The sequence below is a fragment of the Chionomys nivalis genome, chromosome 13 (assembly GCF_950005125.1).
Source record: "Chionomys nivalis chromosome 13, mChiNiv1.1, whole genome shotgun sequence".
In the NCBI taxonomy this organism is placed as follows: Eukaryota; Metazoa; Chordata; class Mammalia; order Rodentia; family Cricetidae; genus Chionomys; species Chionomys nivalis.
Genome location: NC_080098.1, coordinates 46427309 through 46451870, shown reverse-complemented (window position 1 = coordinate 46451870; position 24562 = coordinate 46427309).

The following is a 24562-nucleotide window of genomic DNA, read 5'->3' as shown; positions in this document are numbered from 1 at the left end:
ATTTTTTTGTCATCCTTGACTCTTGGTAGTCAGCTTAACGCTTGAAGAGCTTTTGTTGAAAGATTATATGCTCCCAACTTCAACTGCAGAGCCTTCTGGGAGGAGCAAAAAAATGAAGCCAACCATTTAGATCTTTGAGACTGTTTGAGACCTTTTGAAACTCTAACTCTTGTTGGTCACAATCACAGTATTAATTATGAATTTTCCAATATGAACTATTTATTCTGCACAAATAACCATTTTGTAGCATGTGTTAGAATATATGTTATATACCAGTTTAAAAATCTGACCCTAACATATGGGAGCACAAATTTTGTTGCAATTTTATGTGTTGTTTAAGGACTGCTCTTCTCTCCCTCACTTCCTCTCTATGGTTGTCATTCTCTTTCTTGCCCTGGCTAACACAACATTGGACAAGAGCAGTTGTTTTTACTGCCCTAAATTCCACATTGTCACACTTGAATAAAAATGATTGATCTCTACCTCTTTTCTGAGACCTTATTAAATTTATTATGGGATTTATTATGATGAGTAATACTCATCATACTAAATTATATTTTTTGTTATTCTAATGAGACAACTGGATTATGGTGAAATTAAATACATTTCTTGGAGATTTTATCAGAGAACCTTAAGTGAAATTATAAAAAACCTTCTAGAAAACTTCTAGAAAAAAAACCCCAAAACTATGGTGATTGATAATGCATATGAATGCCTCATCTTCAGCCACCATGGAAACTGTAAAGGTACTGTCAAGCCACCACAGTGTACTTGAGTTCTTCCTGTCCTTCACTGGTCTATCCTTTATATATATATGAAAGAAACCATGGATATTCTTATTCAGATGTTCATAGAAAATTTAGAAGGGAACAAGAAACTCTTAGGAAGTTAATAGGAATTGTGCTTTGTGTAGAGCTCTGTCACTGAGCTACAATCTTGGAATTTTCTCTCTTATACTTGTTTCTTTATTGATAAAGTTTCTTAAAACACAAAGAGTGGGCTGTGGGGTGGCTCAGTAGGTAAGGGGGTGCTTATCACCAAATCTGATCCCCCTAACCAACATGGTAGAAGGAGAAAGCCGACTCACACAAGTGTTCCCATGACCTTCTCATGCACATTGTGGCACTTGTCTCTGAACAGATAAATACTTAATAAGGAAATGTAATTTTAAAACTGAACTGATTCTTGCATTCTTAGGTAGCTAATGGGTGACAGACATTCTGGGAAATATTGATACCTTTCAGAATACTTAAGGATTTATTTTCCTTTTCATATGTATTAATATCTGGGTTTTCCTAGAGAACATTTAAATCCAAGCCACTCTGTTTGCTTTTGAGACTAGGCCTTTCACTGTAACCTAAGTCTGTTTCCATCTGAAGGAGCCTCCTGTTAAAAACACGCAAATTAAAATTTGTCTTGGGAGTCATGCTTCATAAAACCTACCTCTGATCCCAGTCATTGATAAACTGAGACAGGAGGATCACAAGTTTGAGGGCAGTTCTAGCTTGAACTATAGAGTAAGGCCCTGCCTGGAGAAGCTAAAAACTGAAGAAAAAATTATTTCTGTATCTTGTTATCACAGCTCATGACTCTTGTCAAGAGTCTGCACTTTGCTTTTAGGCCCATTCAACATACCCTAGCTTTAGCCACATCTAATGTATTTTTCTTGTAAAAGCGTAAAGCTAGGCTTTCTAAAGGCTGTTAGGCTATATGCTGCATATTCCAGCTTCCCGGAAGGGATTTTAAGAGTTTGGATAACTATTTCCTGGAGCAGTCTATGAATCTAGAGGGAGATGCCAACATCTATGAACACGTCCATGAAATACTTACATGTCCTTAATTACCAAGTATCACGTGTCGTAGCAAGTACATCCTGTTCCTAATCCTCTCATTGCAAGAGTTGATTTGCACTTTTAAGAGTTGTGGAGCACAAAACACTTGGAATGTTCCTGAAACCCAGGAGGCTGGCCCTGAACTTTCAAGCACTGATTCTGCCTTATCCTCCCAGAACTGCTGGGATTATAGGCATAAACTGCCACGCCCAGTTGGAATGTTCCTTTTAACAACATTTTATTACAAGGCAGGTGGGTCAAGGCCTCTTCTTCTCTATTAAAGGTTGGGTTTCTTCAGAATTCCAAGTACTATCCTCTCGGTTCGCTGTGATTCTTTGTGCTGTGGTGTCCCCTGGGTTTCTGCTCACCGCTGTCCTGGAGGTACTCCGTATCTTATCTTCCGTCTTTATGATGTTACTGAATGAGACCGCAGGCAGAGCCCTGCACCTGCTTGCTGAGCTCCAGAAGCAGTCCTGCGTGCATCAGCTATCTGTTTTCCTGTGGGAATCCAGTCTTCATCCTGCAAGGACAGCGCTGGCAGTTGGACACTCGCTTCTCTAAGCTTTATCTTTGCCAGAGTATTTTCTTTTGTATCTCATTATTAAACATTTTCTATTTTCAAGCTTTTGTACATATATGTATTTTATGTTAAACATATTCAGCTTGTGCCATCCTGCCCTATCTTTCCCCACCCATACTCCTTTTAATATCTGCTATCTTTTCTATTTGCATCAGACAAACACAGACACTCACACACAAACACCTCTTTACATTCTAGGAACCATTTATTCTAAGGAAAAAAGCCTGATATTTCTCATACAGATTATTTCCCACTTGCTATTTGGTTGGAGTCTCATTTGTCATAGATCAGTTCAATGTTCTGAATATCCTGGTCCAATATTAAATCGTTTAAAAATTTTATTGTTATTTGATAATTTCATACATATATACAGTGCATTCTGATTGATTTTACTCCCACCCTTTCCTCTTTCTTCCCATCCTTATCTACCCTCCTCTTCCTCCCCTCTAAAGTCCCTTTCCCACATTTGTGCCTTTTGATTTTTGTGTTGTCAACTTTAACTAAATCATTTGTGCCATCAGGGCTTTGGAGCCATCCGCTGCAGCTTGGTAGGCTCACCTTTAGTCATATATCATGAAAAACAAAAGACCACCCCTGAAACAGAACCCATCAGTAATTAATATTTAAGCAAAGACAGTTTTAAAGACATCCACATGATGTTCTTTTCTTAGTCTGTGGGTCTGATGAGAATGTCTACCTTAATAATCTGGGTGAAATAAAGCCTCTACAACTCAATGCATTCCCCTACAAAAGGAAGATGCTTTGCTGTGAGTATACTCAAACATAATTTTTCTATAAATATCTGATTGTAAGGATAGCAGAGCTCCGAAATGCTAATCAAGATGGTCCCTGGGAAAAACGTGAGAGACAGAACTGGAAAGTAGCTATAATTTGCTAATCAGAAGCATAATCAGAGTTTATCCCATTTTTGAAAAAGACTATAAATATAAGCAGTGACTAAGAAAGTGCAGAAATGAGAATCAGAGGCAAATGTTGTTGATGCCCACGTGAAGACAGGCTTGTGGAAAGGTGTTAGGCTCCTTGCATAAAAACTTGAACTTTACCAGCAAAAACATATTAAAATGATTGTCTGTAGCAATCTCATAAATCTTCAGAAGGATTTTTAAATGCTATTGCATACTATTGGTTAAAAATATTTTTTATTTATTTCGTGTGTGTGAATGGCTTGCCTGCATGTATGCCTGTGTAGCATATGAATAACCAATGTCTGAGGAGATCAGAAAAGGGCATTGAATCCCCTGGTACTGGAGTCACAGATAGTTGTAAGCCATCATATGTGGGTTCTAGGAGTCAACCCTAGGTCCTCTGCAGAAGCAGCAAGTGATCTTAACCACTGAACCTTCTCCCCAACTCCTATTACTGCATTTTGAAGTGTCTACATTTTACAAACTGGGGAAATAAATCAGTAGATTGTTTATTACTAAGCAATTCACCTATAGATCTGGACTTTGAAAGTATGTTCTAGGGTTTTCAAGGGCACAGTCTCAGGGCTGGAGAGATGGCTTAACAGTTAAGGACACTGACTGCTTTTCCAGAAGACACAGGTTCAATTCCCAGCACCCACATCATGGCTTCAAACCATCTGCAACTCCAGTTCCAGGGACCTGATATTCTCTTATGCTCTCCATGGGAAATGTGTATATATGGTTCAAAACACAGTCAGGAAAACACTCATACACATAAAACAAACAAAAAATAAAAGATCACAGTTTCGCTAACTATGTAGTCCGATTTTCTTTTACCAAGATCTTTTGAGTACTCACATGACATGTAAGATCCAATTCCTTCCTTCCACTTTGTGAATAATCCTTGTATAGATACTCACAGCCCCTGGAAGATATCGGCCTGTTTTTGTTTCTGTCTACATGTTTAAGTACGGCTCACCAATCTGAGCTATAGTATGTAGGAAGTGAAAACATCCACTGATCAAGTAGACGAGAGTGTCTGGTTGAATTTACTATTGCTCATCTTGTTCTAAATGAACAGATTGACGTTTCTATTACAGTTTTCTGGCTTTCTGTGCTTGCTGAGTAGGAGAGATTTAATTGGTTTGCTAAGTATGGGTTTCTGTCTGCTTCTAGATGTTCTTCTCTCTATAAAATACAGTGTATTTTCTCTATAAAAAATGCAGTATATATTCTATATAAAATACACTGTATAAAATACAGTGGCATCTGTATGTGTTTCTGCATTTGGGGGAGTGATTAATGTATACCTGGGTATGAGAATAATAAACATTACACTAAAATCTCTTTAAATATGATTCAAATGCATATTGATGAAAAGAATACATCAGCGACCAGAAGCACAAGAACATTGAAACAAATGGTAGAAGCCAGAATGACTTTTAGAGGGCAGTTTGGTTTTGTAAGTGTTTTGAACATAATTTGTTTAACCAGCTTCTGTTTGTTGGGATCTTTACCAGCTAGAGAGCAGATGACATGGGCAAGGAATTTAAAGTATATCAGTTCCATTATGTTTTACATTAGAATACTTGTCTCATCTAGTTCTTATAAAGGTAAAACTAGTTCTTATAGATAAGGTATTTAAAGCCATGACGCGCAAGTGTCACACCTCTTGAGTGCACGCCTGCGGTGATTTGCTTGCAGATGAAGCCTCGATTCGTGTCTGCCATGTATTTTGCAGTCTAAGTGCACCCCCACTATCAGCTCTAAAAGAGTCTCACTTGAAAGTTTGCAACATCAAATGGTGTTTTGTGTCCAGAAAGAAATGTATCGGGCCTCTCTGTGGGGAGCAGATGAAGGTCTGAATGAATGTGTGTTGTTGACATGAGCAAAGCCATGTCTAGGACCCACCCAGAACTTTCCCAGGTTAGGATCAGCAAAATGGCAAAGCTTTTCCTTGATTAGTGACAGATGTCCTCAGTGTGTGTAGAAGTATCAACTGCAGCTTTCGCCTTCTGCGTGTTTACAGCCTGAGACCGCTCCTCCGTAGAGACAACCTACTGAGATCAGCTGAAGCCACCAGCTCCTTCGGCTTGATACCCACCTCCTCAACTCACATGTTTAAGATCAGTCTCCCAAGTTTCCAGACAGCTGCTGGTACACCTCCATTAGAGCACGAGGCTCACCCAGTCCAGCCTGGCTATCCGTTAATATCTTACCTCAAAGCAAAGCAACAAGTTATCTCTAAAATAGTGAAGTATTGACCCAGTCAATACCTATCACAAGCATTTTAGTAATCAAATTATGCCCAAATTTGAGTCCACAGTATATTAGAAATATAGAAAGTTTCTGGTTATATCCCTAAAATATCCTCTGGCAGATCCTTAGCTCTTTACCCTCAAGGTCCTGATGATATCCAAATACTTAGTCCTGCTGTCAATCTCTCTCTTTGGCCATGAGTCAAAAAGTATCAACAGTGAAACTGAATGCAGTATAAACAAAGTTTACCTTGTTGTGGCAATATTAAAATACAACCCTGAGTATAAGATATATGTAAGTCTGCAGTGATATAAAAGTGACCACGTAAGTGGGTGGAAAGAGACAGTTTTTCTGCTTAGATGTGGTATTTTGCCCAAAGGAAATAAGACAGTGATTTCCTTCTTTCTTTCTTCCCTTCCTTCTTTCCTTCCTTCCTTTCTTCCTTTTTCCTTTCTTCCTTCCTCCCTCCCTCCCTCCCTTCCTCCCTCCTTTCCTCCCTTCCTTTCTTCCAACAACAACAAACCCAAAAACCAAATAAATGAAGAAACATGATGTTGAAATGGCTGAGGGGAATAACAACTTGACCACAAGTGTAGTGGACACTACCAAAGCAGAAACCATTTGAAATTTTCAATTATGGGCTTTTCTTGCATCTTGGCACTAGAGAAATTCCCAGGAATCCACAAGGATGACCCCAGTTAAGACCCTAAGCAATAGAGGACAGGGTGCCCAAACTGGCCTTGCCCATATAGTCAGATTGATGAATATCTTAAATGTAACCATAGAACCTTCATCCAGCAGCTGATGGTAACAGAGGCAGAGACCCACATTGGAGCACTAGGCTGAGCTCCGAAAGTTCAGCTGAAGAGGGGAAGACAAGACATGAGAATATGAGCAAAGAGGTCAAGACCATGATGGGAACACCTACTGAAACAGTTTACCTGAGCTTATGGGACCTCACCAACTCTGGCTGAACAGGGAAGGAACCAGCCTAGAACCAAACTAGACCCTCTGAATGTGGGTGATAGTTGTATGGCTGGGGCAGACTGCAGGCACTGGGGCAGACTAAATGGCACCAGAATTTATCTTACTGCTTGTACTGGCTTTTGGGGAACCCATTCTCTTTGGAGGAATACCTTGCTCAACTTAGATATAATAGGGAGGGCCTTGGACCTTTCCAAAGCAATGTGCCTTACCCTCTCTGAGGAGGTGCGGGGGGGGGGGAGGGAGGTGGAGGGAAGGGGAGGAGGGGAGGGAGTGGGAACTAGGATTGGTCTGTAAAATGAAAAAAGATAGCTTGTTTTCTTTTTAAAAACATAAAATAAAATAAGGCTTTTCTCGCATAGTAAGAAGTTTCAATTTAATCCCTGAATAATCAGAGAAATTTGATCATCAATTTCACTAATTTATGTCTGATTAAGTGTGACCCCGACTGATGTGAACAACTTAGGTTTGCTAGGGCATCTGCCATAGGCTGGTTTTTCTATGACCACATAAGTCATTACATCATACTCTAATTTAAAAAACAATAATAATTGGAAGTGTATGGAGTCTTGTGTAATTCTGTCCTTTGTGATCATGAGTTTCTTCAAATTCTTTAGAAAGTCAGATGCTGTGAGTCACAGTATATCTAGTTTTGAAGTAACAGGAAAAAAAAATCATTCAATTAGCTAAACAAATTGTCATAGACTAGAAACAGGGGTTTCTGAGAGCGGGAGTCCAGACTCTGTGTCTGTGAGATACACTTTACAAACTTAGTTTGATTAAGTTTTGTTTTTCTGAGGATATGATTCTTTTCTGTAATTACCATTCTGTTTTCCCTGACAGGCTATCAACCATTGGCTACCCTAAGCTCCCTGCGAATTGAGTTATTCCCAATAATGCTCTACATTATGAAGACATTATTCGAGTGGCTGTCCACTGTGATCTGGTTATTGGGAGCTTTACATAAAGCAGGTGCTTCTTCCATCTCATCGACATTCTTATCATCCCGGGTTCACCATCTTGTTTCCTGTGGCTCAGTTCACTTAGTCCATTACTGATGGGGTTCTTTCCCATTGTTTGCTCCAGTTCACTAGGTTCCCCATTTCCTCTCTGTTCTTTCCTTAAGTCCTTCACATTCTCTTGTTTTCTGTTTTGCCCAGGCTCCTGTTTTGTGATTCTGCATGCATTCACACCCCAAAGGTTTTGTCACAGTTGAGTTTGTTGGTTTTGTGAGACCATCCAGGCAACTCCGAGGTTGCATTTCTTCCACGCCCCACAGGTCTGATGCTCAGACCGACAAAGCAAGCAGAGCATCTCTGACCTGTGACCCCGACTCCCAGTGGTGCTCCTTGGTGATGTTTCTCATGACCCTGATGCCTACAATTTGACCCATTTTTCTGCTCAGACCTCACTCTTGACTGAGATGATGCTTTAGACTCAATCTTTGTGCTTTGACTGGAATCTCCAGGGCACAAACTTTAGATTGCAGTGCAGAGAAGCAGCAATCTTGCCTTCTCAGGTGTTAACCTTTGGATTTTGCTGGTCTCACCTTCCTTATCGGTAAAATAGAAAAGCATTTGCAAAGCTCCCCTAGAAAGCACAATCCCTTGTCATGGACACTCAGTGTGTACCCGCTGACATCTTGCCAAGGCAGCAGCTTATTCAAGCCATGTAGACCTGCTGGCAGGCTCCCAGACACCCCCACAATCCCAGCTCAGGCTCACAACCTGACACGCTTGTCTAGTCACTGTCTCAGGGATACAAGTGAACAATAACAACTTTTGCATTGTTTCACTGTTGCTTTTCTTTAAGACTCTAAAAGGCGTCATTTAAACAGTGATTTCTAGGGTAAACATGCCATTAGAAATATATGTTTTCTTTGCATTTTGTGGCTTGTTGGCGTGTGTGTGTGTTCAGGTGAATGTATGCAGGTGGAGGACAGAGGTCATTCTCCAGTGTTATCTAGATTGTTTTTTGTGACCGGGCCTCCACTGGTGTGGGGTTAGTCAATCAGGCTAGGCTGGCTGGCCGGCAAGCCCCAGGAGTCGTCTTGTCTCTACCTTCCTAGTGCTGAGATTACAAGAATGCATCACTACATCCGGCTTACTTTCCTTTGAAGAATTTGACTTTAGGCTGGGCATAGTGGTGCACGCCTTTAATCACAGTCCTTGGGAGGCAGAGGCAGGTGGATCTCTGAGTTCAAGATCATCTTGGGTCTATGAAACAAGGTCTTGGTTCTAGGATAACCAGGGCCACATAGAGAAATCCTGTTTAAGAAAATAATAATAATAAAAAGTTTTATCTTATGTGTGCATACCAGTGCTCACAAAGGCCAGAAGAGAGTGTTAGATTTCCTGGGGCTGTAGTTAGAGACTGTGGTGAGCCACCTGATGTGGGTGTTACCAACAAAACTTGGTCCTCTGCAAGAGAAGTCCTTAACCATCCAGTCTCTGGCTTTCTGATGTGGGTTCTGGGGCTCATGCTTGTACATGCATTTTGCTGACTGAGCTGTCTATTTCTCCAGTCCTTGTTCATTCTACAATATCCTGGAGAGTGGGCAGATTTAAGAGAGGGATCTGCTTTGGTTTTGGTTAAGGAGTGTTATGGTGGGGGTAAAGGAAAGAAAGAAGGAAATGATAGAAAAATCGATTGCTGGACTTACTAGAGGAAAAGAATTCCAGAGCCCCACTGATGGAATTCACAGCCTGACTCTGCCACCTATTGGCTGTGTGACTTTTGTCAGTTACTCAACATCTCTGTTGTAGTTTCCTCAGCTGTAAAGTGGGAGAAAAATAGAGGCTAATGCAGGAAATGGGTCAGAACCATTGAAAATGACGCACATAGTGATGTTCCATATTACTGGGATGATTCTTTCCCTGAATTCTCTCGGCACTGACTCTTACAGGCTATCCGCTCGCTGGTCAGCATGTCTTGTTACAACCTCAGTTATGTCGGATCATGCGGGGAATTTTAGTCTATTCCAAGAAATAAACACTCCTTCTCTCAAAGCAGTCTTGCTAAGAGGAGCTGAAAATGTGCTGGTAAATCAAGATATTTGAGTACTTACAAGTGTTCCTTGAATCCTGCGACAAGATATCTTTTTGAGTATCTTCAGGGGCAACAAAGCTTTGCTTCTGAATATGGAATATCTGAAATTGGAGCAAGCTAGGCCTGGGGGCATAGGCCTGTCACACGGTTGTCCTGTAGCTAAGGCAAGAGGGTCTCAAGATGGGTGCCTGCTTATGCTTCAGAGGAAGCTCAAGGCCAGCCTGAAGAGTGAGACCCTATCTCAAAATAGAAAGTAAAACGAGTGCTGGGTTTTTCTCAGTGGTAGAGTGTTTTACTAGGCTGTGGGAGGCGCCAGTTTCATTTCCTAGTGCTACAAAAATAAAATAGAATAAATTCATGTTACAGAAAGTTATGTTGATAATCTCTTCTGTACATAATTATATATATATACATATATATATATATAACTTCATAACATTAGTCAAAATATACTTATATATATTTTGGAAATTTTGTGTGCTTGAGTATATGGGAGAAGGTGCAGCAAGAGCCACTGTTTGGGGCTGGTAAGATGGCTCAGTGATTTAGAGTGCATACATTCTGAGTTCATAGAAGACCAGAGCCTGAATCCTAGAACCCAGGTTGGCAATTCACAAACTCCAATTCCAGAAATATCAGACACTTCTGGCCCTACCTACCTGTGGCCCGAGGAAGCTTAGCAGCTTTAGCAGTCAACTGTATAGCCATGCTCATGTAATGGTCCCTGCAGGGATTTAATGGCTTCCTCTGAAGGTCTGCGTCAGTACTTAAATGGACATGTCATCATTGGTGATCATTGCATTTTTAAAGACTTTATTGCATTGATCTCAATAAACAATTGTTTATAATTTTTGTTCATATCAAATACCGGTAGGCAATTACGTCTGTAATAACTTGTTACCTAAGTGTATTTTAAAAATATCAAAGACGTCAATCCATCTGTACATCTCTGCCTATGTCTGGATCACGTGTTTAATATGTAGCTGTGGCTGCTTGTTTAGATTCACTCACTGGAGCCCTTTCCTTATGACTCCCAGAGGGGGACTTGAGACTGAGTCAGTACTGTTACCCTGTCTGTCCTTCAGGGACACATCTAAAATTGCGAGGTTTGAGAGACTGTATTACTGTGAATCTTCAGGGTCATGCATATCTTGGGTCATACATGAGTTGGGCAGGACTTGTTGGAAGCTTGGTCCTCTGGCATAATGTAGAACGATAGTGGAACCATTAAAAGTCACAGCCTGGCACAGAGTAATGAGGACACAGAGGACATTGGCTTACTATCAGTAGGGACTAATGCTGACCTCAAGGAATGAGTTAGTTCTCATGAGAGTGGAGTATTATGAGTGATAACCTTCCACCTGTATGGAACATTCCCTTTCTACTTTCCTACCGGTATGTGATACTGCCAGTGGGCCCTTGCTGTGAGCCTGGCACAAGGCTGATCTGAACCTCTATCCATAACAATTTACGGCCCAAATAAACCTCTTTATGAAGCAACTAGCATCAGCGATTACAACAACAGAACACTGGTTAATCCAAGTAGTTTGCTTTTTGAATGATCTTGAAAGGACAGTAAATTATGCCTCTTCTTGACATTTAAGTGGAGACTATTAGAGCCTGGACACCCAGAGACCTTATTTTTCAGAGGAGAATTAGTGCCCAGGCCAGAACAGTGGCAAGATGTACACAAAAGAAAGCCTGGACCAAAACTAAGCCCTGATTTTGAGCATGAAACCAACCTTTACAATTTTTATTTTTAGTTCTTTTGATCTAAGAAAAATGACATCATCTCATAACACACTTAGTGAAAAGATCAACCATTATACTGTCAGGTTAATGTTAGGGGGCTGGATGTGTCTTGGAAACTCATCATGCAATTCATTTTCCTGCAATGAGAACTCTTCCAATGAGATGGCATTCTGTTATTATGATCATAACGCTATCACAACTCCCTTAGCCCCAGCTCAGAATATGAGGACTATTGCTGTCCAGAGATACTGATGGACGTGAGGCAGTTCTGTTGTTGTAGCTGTAGAAGAAAAAAAAAAAGAGAAAGAAAAGAAAGCAAGCAAGAAAAGAAACTAGATCTTTTCAACCTAAAGGTTCTCTCTGTAGAATTAATTAAAGACATTTTTAGAAGACATTTGGATTACAGGAACATGGCGATGATATCACATTATGACATTTATTCCTTACCAAGAAGCTTCGTAATTGGTTCAGCTATTCAAAATTGTTATTTTAACCAGACAATAAGGGTTTTAGGAGCTCTTGTCAGACTGACTTAATTTACCTAATTGGTGCATAAGAAAGTGAAACGATTCACTTTTGATTCGTAAGTGCAACACTTACTTGTTTGGAGACATGAGTTAATGTGGAATTTACCCAATGTTGATGAAAGTCTGTGGGAAAGTGAGCCAATAGGTTACCAGTTTATTATTTTAGAGTCGAGAATATTTAAAATTTCATTAACACTCTCCAGAAACTGCTCAAATGCTGTGCGCCTGTTGTTAAGGCTCTCACTTTGAAGCCCAAGAAGAATAGACTTCGGGAGAGATAATCGACCTTTCTAGGGTTTTGTAGCAGAGCAACACATGCAAGCAGACACTGGAACCTTTTCCCACCAGGTGGGGCTGTTCTATGTTTCCTAGGCAATGTGACTGTGACCCAGGAGTCAACAGAAGGTGTAGTCACTGCCTTGCCAAACACCATGACCTCGAGGACATTGTGTCTTTCCATGGAAGATATGTGCGTTTACAAGTTCATTTGTGGCCCCTTCAAGATAGCTCGTTATATTTTCCTTTCGAACATTTTTAATACCATAGATAATATTACTATACTATAGGTAGTAATATAAAAAAGTAAACACATAAAGACATTTTCCAAAGATGATAGCTGTGTGACTTAGATGGAAGGGCAGGTACAATAAGGGCCATCAAGCTGATGTGTCTACTAAGAAAAAGGGGGGTCAGGCTTCAATAGTTTAAATAGGTTCTGTTGGAACGAGAAAAGTGATGGGACCATGACATTGTGAGTGACTGTGCCGATGGACCACATAGCCTCTGCTATGAAATGCATCACTTAAATAGTGATGGTGCTATAATCAGACTTTGGTGGCTAAAACTAGACACCCAAGAAAGCAACTCAAGGGAGGGATAATTTAGCTTATGGTTGCAGAAGCTTTAGTCCGTCATGACCGAGAGGGCGTGGTAGAAAAGATGTTTCCTGGCACAATTATGGCAGCCACAGAGTGGAGAGAGAACACCTCCCATCGCTCTCCCAGCTAAGCTCCAGTCTACGAGATGGTGCTACTGGCACAAGAGCTGATCTTTCCCTCTTAGCTAATCCTCTCTTGAAAAGTCCCCATGGACACACCCAGAGCTGATCTTTACTAATCGTCTAGGAGCTTCTCAGTGTAATTGGCGATGGCCGGGATTAATCTTCACAACTACTGATGGTCAGAACGTATTCTTCAGCTGGAAATGGAAGGTGAAGCGGACCTAAAGTCATAGGGAAATGATTAAAGAAACTGCCGATAGGGAAGGAATCCCTGGGTGGGCGAAATGTCCTGTAGTAACTGGCGGCTACGATGTAGACAAGCCTTTCAGAATCTGAATTTGGAGTCCATAGACAGAAGGTGCATAGCTCCCTTTTCCATGGAACTGGGCCTTCTGGCTCAGGGCTTTTAACCACCCTATTACTGCATTCAAAAGACAGAAGAGCTCATCTCTCTGCCAGGGCGTTGTGTTTTTCAGTCACTGGAGGGGTTCTTTCCAAGCCTGGGTGATTACAGGGCGGAGATATTTAAAGGGCAGTATTCACAATTTAGATTTGCGGGTGCACCAGGTGACCTTTAAGGCACTTTCCAGCACCTGGGGTTTTATGATTCCCTGTCTATTATGCATCTATGCTGGATGCGTGTGACATTGTTCGAGGCGAACCCTGAGAATGAACAGGAGCGCTGTTTAGAATGTTGACGGTGCTCCCGTCTATTCTGTTTCAATTTCTGGAAGCCGTCTTTGTCTGGGAGGCAGTTTGGTCGGTGACCTTCTGTAACATTTGGAGCCCAGCCACACTGTCTTTGTTTACTGTAAAGTGCATGGAAAAACCGACTTCCTGACAGTGCTCTGTGGAGTCTAAGGTCAAACCACTCACAGGTGAACAAACACAGTCCGTGCACCTTCAACTTGGCATTTGGCCTCCGTCAAATGGAACTAGGTAGCAAGGTTGGGGACCTGAAAGAGGGGAAGTCTGTCCTCTGCCAGCAGCCAGCAATTAGTCATTTTGTCAGTCAGCTCCGTGAAGCACTAATCTTAATTCAGCACCCATGCTAGGGAGGCTGGAAGACAAAGCGTAAATTTTTCAGGCCTCTAGCCGTCTACTAGAGAAACCTTGTCCTTGATCGAAGTTCGTTTCCCAGGATGGTAATTGAATATTCAAATCGGCCAGGCTCTGTCTTCTATGGTAGGACTTCACAGTGACTGAGGCCGGGTAGCCTCTTTTCTGGAGTGTCTATCCTTTTGTCTTTTATCAAGCGCTGCTAATTTTGATTACCATTAAATGCAAGCACTCCTCGTTGTCATAGAGAAGGAACTGTTTTTCTAGTTCAGAAGAGCTTTTAGGGCCTAGACAACAGCCCCTCTTCATTTTCCCTCTTCTAAGTAAAATACACTGACCTAGGTCAGCCGCGTGCATGTGTGTGTGTGAACGCGCGCGCGTGCGCACGTGTGTGGGCATGTGCATGTGTGTGTGTGTGTGTGTGTGTGTGTGAATTAAACAGTTACCTTGACCATACCCTGAGCTGGTTACTCAGTTTCTTTTTCTCCAGATCAGGTGTTCTTGTTTATATATTTATATTATTATATTATTAGAACTTACCTGAACTGGTGGAAACAAATGTAGACAAGCTTAAATTTGGCTTTTGCTGTATTTTTACGCAGTATTTCGCAATGTATTCTGAGTCTCCAGTACCCTAGCTATCCCACATGGCTCTGGAAGCCTGTTAAAAGGTGATCTGCTCTGCTTTCGCTAAAATATATCTGGGTATTAGAAGTGCAATTCTTTACTGCTGGTGAGAAAGATTATCAACACTTTTTCCCCAGCAATAATATGAGGCAAAAACATCCCTTTTCACTTCCAGGGCCAGAGGCAGTATGTCATTCTAACCTTCGTTAGCTGTCCAAGAAAAGAGGTACCTTCGTTAATTTAATATCCCAGTGAGCAAAACTTTGCAAGGAGGCCGATCCACTCGTGCGGCTTTCCCCTTCGCTCTCTACATGCGTATGTGAACGCTGAAGCTGTCTGTCCACCTATCCCCTTGATAAACGCGGTCTTCCACTTAGGAAGGAGACAAGAACGGGATAGGCCTTTAGCCAAAGCTGGTCACAGCAAGATCTGACTAGACAGAAAGAAGTGGCTGAGGGGTACAGTTCTGGGTCCAGCAGGAAGCCCCGAGAAACTGGGCAGAGCATGCGGTCTGTTCCTACTGCTTTCAGGTCGTGATGGCAGCCAACCCACCGAAGCCACTCAGATATTCATGAAACTCGTATTATTCTGGGTAGTGGCATCACTTCTTTTTAATGCTTTCCTATTACTTAGAATTTCTATCGCTGTGATTAAGGGAGGTGGGTTTACTTTGGCTCACAGATCTACACCACCGTCCATTACTGAGGGACGTCAGATCAGGAACTCAAGGCGGGAAACTGGAGGCAGGAACTAACTGAAGCAGAAGTCTTGAAGAAGAAACATTGTTAGCTTGCCCCTTGTGAATTACTCAGCCTGCTTTCTTACACAGCTCAGGACCACCTGCTGAGATGGCAGTTCCCATGATAAGCTGGGCCCTTGTCTATCAATTAGTAATTAGGTAAATTCACCACAGGCTTGTCTACAGGCCTGATGGGGATGTTTTCTCAAAGAAGGTTCTGTCTTCCCACAGTTCTGGAGCTTGTGTTAAGTCGACATAAAACCACCCAGCCCATTCATTGTCTTCAAAGATGTCTCCAGAGCTGGACTTGTGGTACACATCCGCTGTTTCAGCTCGGGATACTCAGGCAGGAGAACTGTGAGCGTGAGTTCAACCTGGATTACGTAGTGAGGACTAAGTTAGCCAAGGCAACACAGCAAAATCTATTCTCAAGATATTAAAGAATAACTGTACCAAGCATTCTCCTAGCGGGAGGTCGGTTTTGCTGTCTTTCGTAATCCCAGCTTTCTTCATAAAGTCTCCAGAATCCATCTCCTCTCCTTCCCCAGCCCCAGCAGAGTTCAGGGCCGTTTCTTTGCCTCACGGACAGAGACAGCTTTTATAAATAGAAGCACAAAGCAGCTATAAGTGCTATCAGCCTTCCAAACTGTGCTGTTCTCAATGCTTGCTTTCTGCATGTCACCCACATTCAGCACAGGGCATCTTAGAAAAGGATGCACTAGTAAGGTGAGCATCCAAACTGCCTAGGCTCCCACAAAGCCAGTACGTGCAGTGGGATCAAAAACCCACTGCCATTGTTCTTGAGTTCTCAGTAGTCCTCATTGTCTGCTATGTTCAGCGAGTCCGGTTTTATCCCATGCTTTTTCAGACCCAGGCCACCTGGCCTTGGTGAGTTCCCGATAGAACATCCCCATTGTCTCAGTGTGTGGGTGCACCCCTCGCGGTCCTGAGTTCCTTGCTCGTGCTCTCTCTCCTTCTGCTCCTGATTTGGACCTTGAGATTTCAGTCCGGTAGGTGGGTGGTCCTTGGACTTCCCACAGGACAGGGAACCCTGATTGCTCTTTGGGCTGACGAGGGAGGGAGACTTGATCGGGGGAGGGGGAGGGAAATGGGAGGCGGTGGCGGGAAGAGGCAGAAATCTTTAAGAAATAAATAAATAAAGCCGGGCGGTGGTGGCGTACGCCTTTAATCCCAGCACTCGGGAGGCAGAGGCAGGCGGATCTCTGGGAGTTCGAGGCCAGCCTGGTCTACAAGAGCTAGTTCCAGGCCAGGCTCCAAAGCTACAGAGAAACCCTGTCTCGAAAAACCAAAATAAATAAATAAATAAATAAATAAATAAATAAATAAATAAATAAATAAATAATAAAATAAAATAAAGAAAAGGATGCACTATGAACCATGTACTGTGGACCGTGATCCTCACCCTTTCCACCAGCCTTGGCCTTGACTCCTGGATTCATTAACTTTTTTGTTTTTGTTTTCTGAGACAGGGTTTCTTTGTTTTAATAGTCCTGGCTGACCTGGAACTCGTTTTGTAGACCACGCTAGCCTCAAACTCACTGAGATCTGCTTGCCTCTGCCTCCCAAATGCTGGGATTAATGACGCAGGCCATCACTGCCTGGCCAGATTCATTATCTTATAGGTGGGCTGTTATCTTCCAGGTTAAAGGGGAGGGGTGGGGGAGGTAAAAGCTTTAGAATGTGGCTCTCCTTGGTCTAGTACCACTTCTGTAAACTAGTTTGCTAAAACCAAGTCTGTCCTTCCAGTCACCTTTGGGCGAATTTATGCTTTGCACCTGCTTCTCTTTTGATTTCATTAAAATAATTTATTTTAAAAGTGCTTTTCTTGTAGGATTGCTATGAGTAAGTAGTAAGGTAATGGATCTTCAGGGCTTCCTGTAGACTCTGGTGCGGAACAAGTGATCCCGTGCAGTTATCGGTGTTGCCGTTGATAACCTAGTCACCCACCACAGCCTCTCACCTGGCCTGAGTTTTCACTGCGAATTGGGACCGTGAGGCCCCTTTCCAGGTGTTTCTGGAGAAGCCATTTCTCTCTTTCAGCTTTTTCTATAGCACTTCTTCTCTGACCCGCAGCTTTCAGGTAAATGTAGACCCATTTATTATTTTTATGAGGAATAAAACTCAGGAATAGTTGCCACTGAAGGCAAGACAAGTTTAGTGCCAATAGAAAATGTGGTGCTGGCCCTGTGCATATATTTCCTGAGGGTGGGGCGAGGCTCATACACCTTTGTTCTACAGTCCTGAAAGAAGCCAGAGAATTTTTTTTTTGTTACTCACTGAAGGATGTACACAAAGTAGACCAGCTTGCTTAAATAGTTATACAAGTGGATAATACCATTTATTGGTAGCATGTGCATATGAGGAAATCACGGGTCAGCCTTGATGATGGGCAAAGAGGTATCCTGAGACTGCAGACAGCGGTTTTGGATGATGCAAATGCAGCAGTTTAGTGGGAGTGCTTGGGAGTAGACTGAGATAAGAAGCAGTGTCGTGTGATAGAAGGAAGGGAGACGAATCTGAAATTCAAGGGCCACTTGTAAAGACGGATTCTATCAGACTTTGTAGAGGATGGAGGGGCGTGGAGAGGAACACATGGCTGCTGAGTCTTCCTGGATTGACTCTGCCTTAACAAGATTGAGAGAGGGCTGTCTTTAGAGGGAAAGAAGACAGGGGCAATTGTTATACATTGAGAACATAACCTGTCTTGCTCCACAGAATTCCCGGGTCTGGAATAACCCTTTACCCAGGGATGCAGAGGAAGGTTGATGTGTGCACCGCCAAGGAAACGATGGCCTTTTGTCTGGCTGACTGCGGTCAAGTGATTCAGGAGGTAGACAGCCACCTCACTTACTCACAGTTCTCCCATTCTGATCAGCCAGTGGGATCATATTTTTTTTCTAAAATGGCATATTTCTTGCATTTTGAGAGTGTGTCCAAATAGGCCACCTGCTTAGTTTTGGGATGAGTGATATAGACCCCGAGGTCATCTTTCTCCTATGTGTGTCCTTTCCAGTGAAACAGTGGTAGTCACTCAGCACCTCTGCAGAGGGGTATTCTGGGAAGCAGTTGTTGCTTGTCATTTTGCTGCAAAGTAAAAATATCTAAGTGGCTCAAGGGCTTTGTCCAGGGTAAGAAAAACACCATCCCCATTTGCCAGCGTGAGGTGCCAGCATGTGATACCAACATGCAAACCAGTGACCTGTCAATTTAAAGAAATAGAAATGCCTCCTTTGTTTGGAGTGATGACTTTTGAGGGAACCTTACTATTGTATGTATGCCTTTAAATAAGAAGTCACAATTGTTTGATTATTTTGTTAACCAACAAACACTGTCTCCTCTCTTCTCCCTACAAAGGGACAAGGTTTTCTCACTTGGGTGAATACTGCATGCGCCGCTTGCCATAGAAAGGGTGCAGTCTTGGCAAGCTTCTTATTAGTCTAAAAATAAATTATTCACAATGCAGGTTCAGATACAGATTGCAAGGAGAGATAATAGAATTGGTTTTCCAAGCCTGATCATGCTCAGAAGACATGGTATGTGCTTTTCAGGAATCCACTTCAACGGCATCAGCTTTGACGAGCACACACAAGAAATAATATTGCTGCCATCCAGCTTGTGTCTGCGGTACAGCATCCTCGGCTTGTCTTCAAGTACTCACGGTCCCTCTCCATCAGTGTGTATATGGAAAAGTCCACGTTGCTCAAGCATTTCTTCTGAGATGCCGCCCTCCCATTGTTCTTTTAAGGAAATTTCTTCCTGGCAGCGTGAGAGGGGCACTGCCTCCTACCCCCCTTCTGCCTCGGCGGAACAGTTGACCACAGCAGCAGCCGACTCCGGCTCGTCATGTGCTTCCTCATGTGATGTAGGTCTGCGGCACTGTGGAGCAACCGCATTTGAGACTCGGCACTCGTGGACAGACGGGCGTTCAGGGACTGGGGAGTTTTTGGAGGGGGTGGGGAGACCAATAAACCAAGAAAACGTTAGAAATAAAAGTCGCATCAAGTATGCTGATCTCTGTATTCCTATTTTTGTTTTGAAATTTGATTTTAGCTATTGCTTTTTTTCTGGTTGTGTCTCTATTTTTTTCCCACCCCCACAGGCGCCGAGCTGCGCTGTTTTCTTTCTTTCTTTCTTTCTTTCTTTTTCTTTTCTTTTTTTTATTTTTTGAAATTCTGAAGCCAGACCGTCTTCTTCACAGCTCCAGGGCTGCATCATTGTGGACACACCAAGCTTCGCCTGCCTCACCTGCATGGTTCCTGCTGACTCCCGCCTGAGACGGTCCACCATACACCCAGAACCCCGGAATTGTCTTCCTGCGCCCGGAAGAAGAAGAAGAAGAAGAAGGACCTGCTCCAAGTTCTGGCTGGCTGTGGTCTTCTCACAGCTGGATGGGGGGTTTTGGAAGACAGGGTGAAGCTGCAGAAGACTGGGAAGGGATGCTAGGGGCATGCACAGGATTGGGAAGGGGGACTTAGGAATACTATACATCAATGCCCACCGATGCTATGCATATAGGGCGAGGGCAGCCGCAGCCCACGGCTCATGCGTCCAGCTCTGGCTGCTCTCTGGGATTAGTCTGAGTGGACAACTCAGGCCTGGATGTGGTGGCATTTTCCCAGAGAGTGGAACTGAAGATGGATGACCCAGGTATCTGCTGTGTCTGCCTGACAGGGCAGAACTGGAGAAAGGCAGAGAGAAAAGAAGAGGAGACGCTGACAGTAGCTGTCGAGCGATTGCTGCCGGCTCTGCGGTCTTAGTCTAAGGGAGGATGGCATGATGTATATGCCAGCACAGGCATGGAGGAACTGTAAATTGCATCGTGGATGTCCCCGGTACTGTCAAGGAAGACACTGATGGGCTGGGTGACTATACAGTGTCCCCAGAGAAAATAGCAGCCTTGCGGCATGGATTTAAGTGCATGTGCATGCATGTAGAGACATGAAAGGGAGTGTGTAACACACACACACACACGAGAGAGAGAGAGAGAGAGAGAGAGAGAGAGAGAGAGAGAGAGAGAGAGAGATTCACTTTGCTGGATTGGGCTTGATTACAGTCAGTGTTTTCAGCTCCTGCTCAACACCCATTTCCTGGCTAGCCAGAAAGCTTGGCCAGAGCAGCTGTGTGTAGACTTTTCTTTTTTAATGGCAGCGCAAGCCCCTTTAGTTTTAACTCCTTGAAGTTCTGAGTGCTCAACATTGAGCTAAGCCTCACTGTGCGGGTTTTGTTTTCTTCTTCTCCTACAGAACCCTGTAAACACAGCTGTATTCAGTATGGCGGAAAAAATTCTGTCCCTTAAATAGAAATGTGATCGATTTAATCAAAATAAATGTATCCCAGATGACTTTGAGGCCAGCTGGATACCACAGGCTTCAGGGGGGGCTAAGCGTTCAGTGGAGACGAATGCGGTGTTAGATTTACGTGCTTTCCATGCTAGGATCAGTGATGCTTTAGAAAGGAAATTCTTTAAGGAAGAGGGAGCATCCTCCTGGCTCTCAGCGAGATGGTGAAGTATATACAGGTGCTGCTGCTGATCACGGGACTGGGGTTTGTAGCTGTCGAGTTTCCAGAGGTGTGTGACCTGAGCAGGAGCATGGCTGATGTTAGCGTGAAGGAAGCCTGCAGCCTGCTCGGTGCTGTAGGAGGCCGGTGGCCTCTCCCTAGCCTCTGTCATGGCTGGGCGGGGACAAGGAGTTTGGGGATTGGTAAGAGTGAGCTGGGTGGACTGAGCTCTGAGCTGGGAGCAGGCAGCTTTCCCAGTTGTCATGGGGTCTCCTCTGGGACGTCTGTCTGGCCTTGTCCATCCACTGTTTGTTAGGAATTCCACAAAGCGGCTCTGTGTGCTGGATTATGTTTGGCCAGCTGTTGGTGCATTCCTGAGGGCGGGGCAGAGGCAGGATCTTATTACTGTACTTACAAACTGTAGATCTATGTGGGGAGAGAGAGAGAGAGAGAGAGAGAGAGAGAGAGAGACAGAGACAGAGACAGAGAGAGAGAGAGGAGGCAAGGGGAGAGGAAAGAAACCAAGCCAGTCTGCTAATTCCTTCTCCTTTCTCCAGGTTGTGCTAGAGGGAATTCAGAAGGGCTGTGAAGTGAGAGAGAAAAGCGAGGGTAAGGGATGGGAGCGTGCTGAAAGAGCCCATAAGACAAAGCAGAACTTCAAAGCTGCCGAGCCGAGCAGAATGTCAGCAGCTTGTAATTAGCGGTTCATGATTGCGTCAGAGACTATCTCTCCAAGAATAACTGATGTGTGCCACGGCGTGTGGAAGACAGTCATAACTAAGTTATCAAGCATGGTTCACACAAGGGCAGACGCATGAAGGCATTTTCGGTTTGAAAATCCAGTGTGGATATGGGGCACACATCTCACTGGGTGGATTCTGCCTAATTTCTGGCAGAATGATCAGCGTGTAGGAGGGAATGTGTTTGTTTCATGAAATGGTGAACCTGGAAGCATGCAGATTGAGCATGCAAGCTCTGGCGCTGTAAGATACTGTTCCAAACAGCCCCACACTGCACTGCTGGGCTCCTTTCTCCATATATGCCTATCACTTTTGTTTGTGTTTGTGCATGCCGGTGGTGGAAAGTCAAAAGTACATGCAAGGACCTATGCCCCATTAGATCCTAAAATCTCTTCCAAAGAATGAAAACTCGACTCTGGGTTCGGAGTCTTTTGGTGTCCTTAATTTATACCTTGAAGAAGCTTTTGTTGTCTTGAAGCCAAACATCTTGCTAGGGATGCTGCGGGGACAAGTCATACCACTACCACTGAGAGTTGTTGAAGGATACCTTCACTTCTCCACCCTGTCTCTGGCGTCTGGGGGTTCTGGCACGCTCTCCAGCCTCCGTGAAGAGCTCGTGGGAGGAGCTGATTGGCCGGCAGGCTCAGGGTGTTTACTCTTATTTGTTTTCAGTGCTCCTCTGCCGCATGCATTTAGGATGTGTATTTGTGTTCATCCTGCACAATTGCTCCTGACCGGCTTTGTTTCTCTGCCCAAAGTGAAGTCAGTTTTAGTCCAGCTCTGCCGTTGGTTTTCTGGGCAATATGCACATATGCATTATGTTACCCGTGTATGCGCTTTGCTGTTTCAAATGTGGATTAGGGAAAATTGTAGGCAAGGAGAGCCGTGCATATTAAATCAATAGCTTTTTGAATCACATGTAATATAATTTAAATATACTCACGTTAAGGTTGCCAGAGCTGATGTTGTCTGAGCCCCAGTCAATTCATATCCTTGATTTAGTCAAGGAGTGGAACCTGCCAGATCAGAATGCTGTATTCTGTGCACCCAACAGGGTGGAAGACATTATTTTGTTTGTGTTAGTTCAAACAGCTGGTCATTAATGCAGTCCCCATTTCTGGAGTGAAACGCTGGTGGACATGAATGGCTGTCTGATTAATGCTGCCCCTCGGAGGGTCCTTCACCCAGCCATGCTCGTGCAGAATAATGTAGCGTGATGTGATTGCACTCTAACAGGATAGTATGTCATTGTGTCACCAAGCAATTGAGGTTATTATGGGGCAGGGCAGACAGACGGGACAGTGGGGTTACTAGACCGTAGCATTTTTAGAAATACAGGCCTGACCTACTTAGAGTTCTTCTGGCAGACAGCTGCACGGTACATAAAGTCTCCTGATAGGCTGAGGCTGTTGCTAGGGGGAATTAGCATGAATTTTTCCACACAGAGACTCAGCGACTGAATGATAAAAGCTGACTGGAATTAAAGAGATTTGGTTTAGCATTGTACAGATTGATCTGCCTGTTTTTTTTTTTTTTCCTTTTTCTCAAGTGAAGAGAGAGTGCAAAAATAGAGATTTTTGTTTCTATTTGTTCTTTGACCTTCTCCTTCATCCTCAAGAGCTAGGAAGGGAGGAAAACAGAACAGCTATGAAATTTTGGTGACTCTCTTACTGTTGGGGTCATTGAAACCATGTTGCAAATGGCAAAATATTCGAGCTCGAGGGCTGCTGGGTGTGCCTTGCAGATGATTTTTTTTTTTTTTTTTTTTTTTTGTCCCTTGTGTAACAAGCTGCTTTGGAGTTGGGCATGCATCTTTCATACACTGTATATTTTATCCTCCCCTTTCCCTTTTGGGCTTGAACAAAACATTTACATAAATTCTTTTCTATCCAAACAGATTGAAGCTTGCAATTGCTGGCTTGTTTAAAATAAGATAGACAAGATTCCAGATTTAGACAAGAAAATATATATATATATATACCACCTTTTTATTATGAAAATATTTTTTTTTCTGGGCTATTTTTGTCTTTTGAAAAGTCCAGTCTGATGTTTATGCTCAGGGGCAGAATTGAACTACTCCCGCCCTACCCCTTTGTTTCCCACTATAAAAAAAGCACTGTTTTTTCCTTCTCTCTTCTTTCCTTCCTTTCTACAAAAGAAAGTGTAGCTGCAGAAAACAGTCTCTAGACTGTTTTTCCATCTTGCTGACATAGGCACTGCGTGTAGAGAGAGCTCACATAATCAATTTTACAACTTGACCCATTTCCCCCTCCCCAGCATCCCCAAGTGCCTGCAGTTTTAATAGATCTTTACAAGAGGAGGATTTTTTTTTTAATAGACCACTTTAAGATAATCTGAAAGTCCATCAGGACAAAAATTAAAGCAATGTGTATTCAAGAAGACTTTGGGTTTTTCTCTTTTAGTAATGTGTTATGGTGTTTGTGCTGAAAATAGTTGTTATCCTGACATTTTTATTTGAAATTAATTTTTGTAAGAAAGCACTACGAGCTCCAAGGGCAAACAAGGAGCCAAGCTCCATAAGCACCAGAGAGGAGAGAAAGAGACTGTGGTCAGAGTTGTGTTCCACTGCATTGCTTGGCCATGATATTTAGCTGTGGATTTTCTTTTCCTTTAGATTTTTTTAGGTATTCAGAACTATGTAGATACAGACGCTATAATGAAAACAAGCCCAAAACAATTGAGTGGGATCTAATCAAGCAAGTCATTGATTGTCCTCTTAAAGAGAAAATCCATTGAATGTTGTTTCCATTTTAACATGTAAATACTGTTTAGCAGGCTGAGGTGGAGAATGTTGCCCGATGTAGGGATGAATTGTGCCCTTGCTAGTGAGGCGAGTCCCCACAATGGCATTAATCATGAGGGTTTCAACCATACAACAGTCTTTCATAATTGAATAAAAGGTCAATTTATTCCTGCTGAATATAAAATATCCTTGTGTGCTCTTCCTT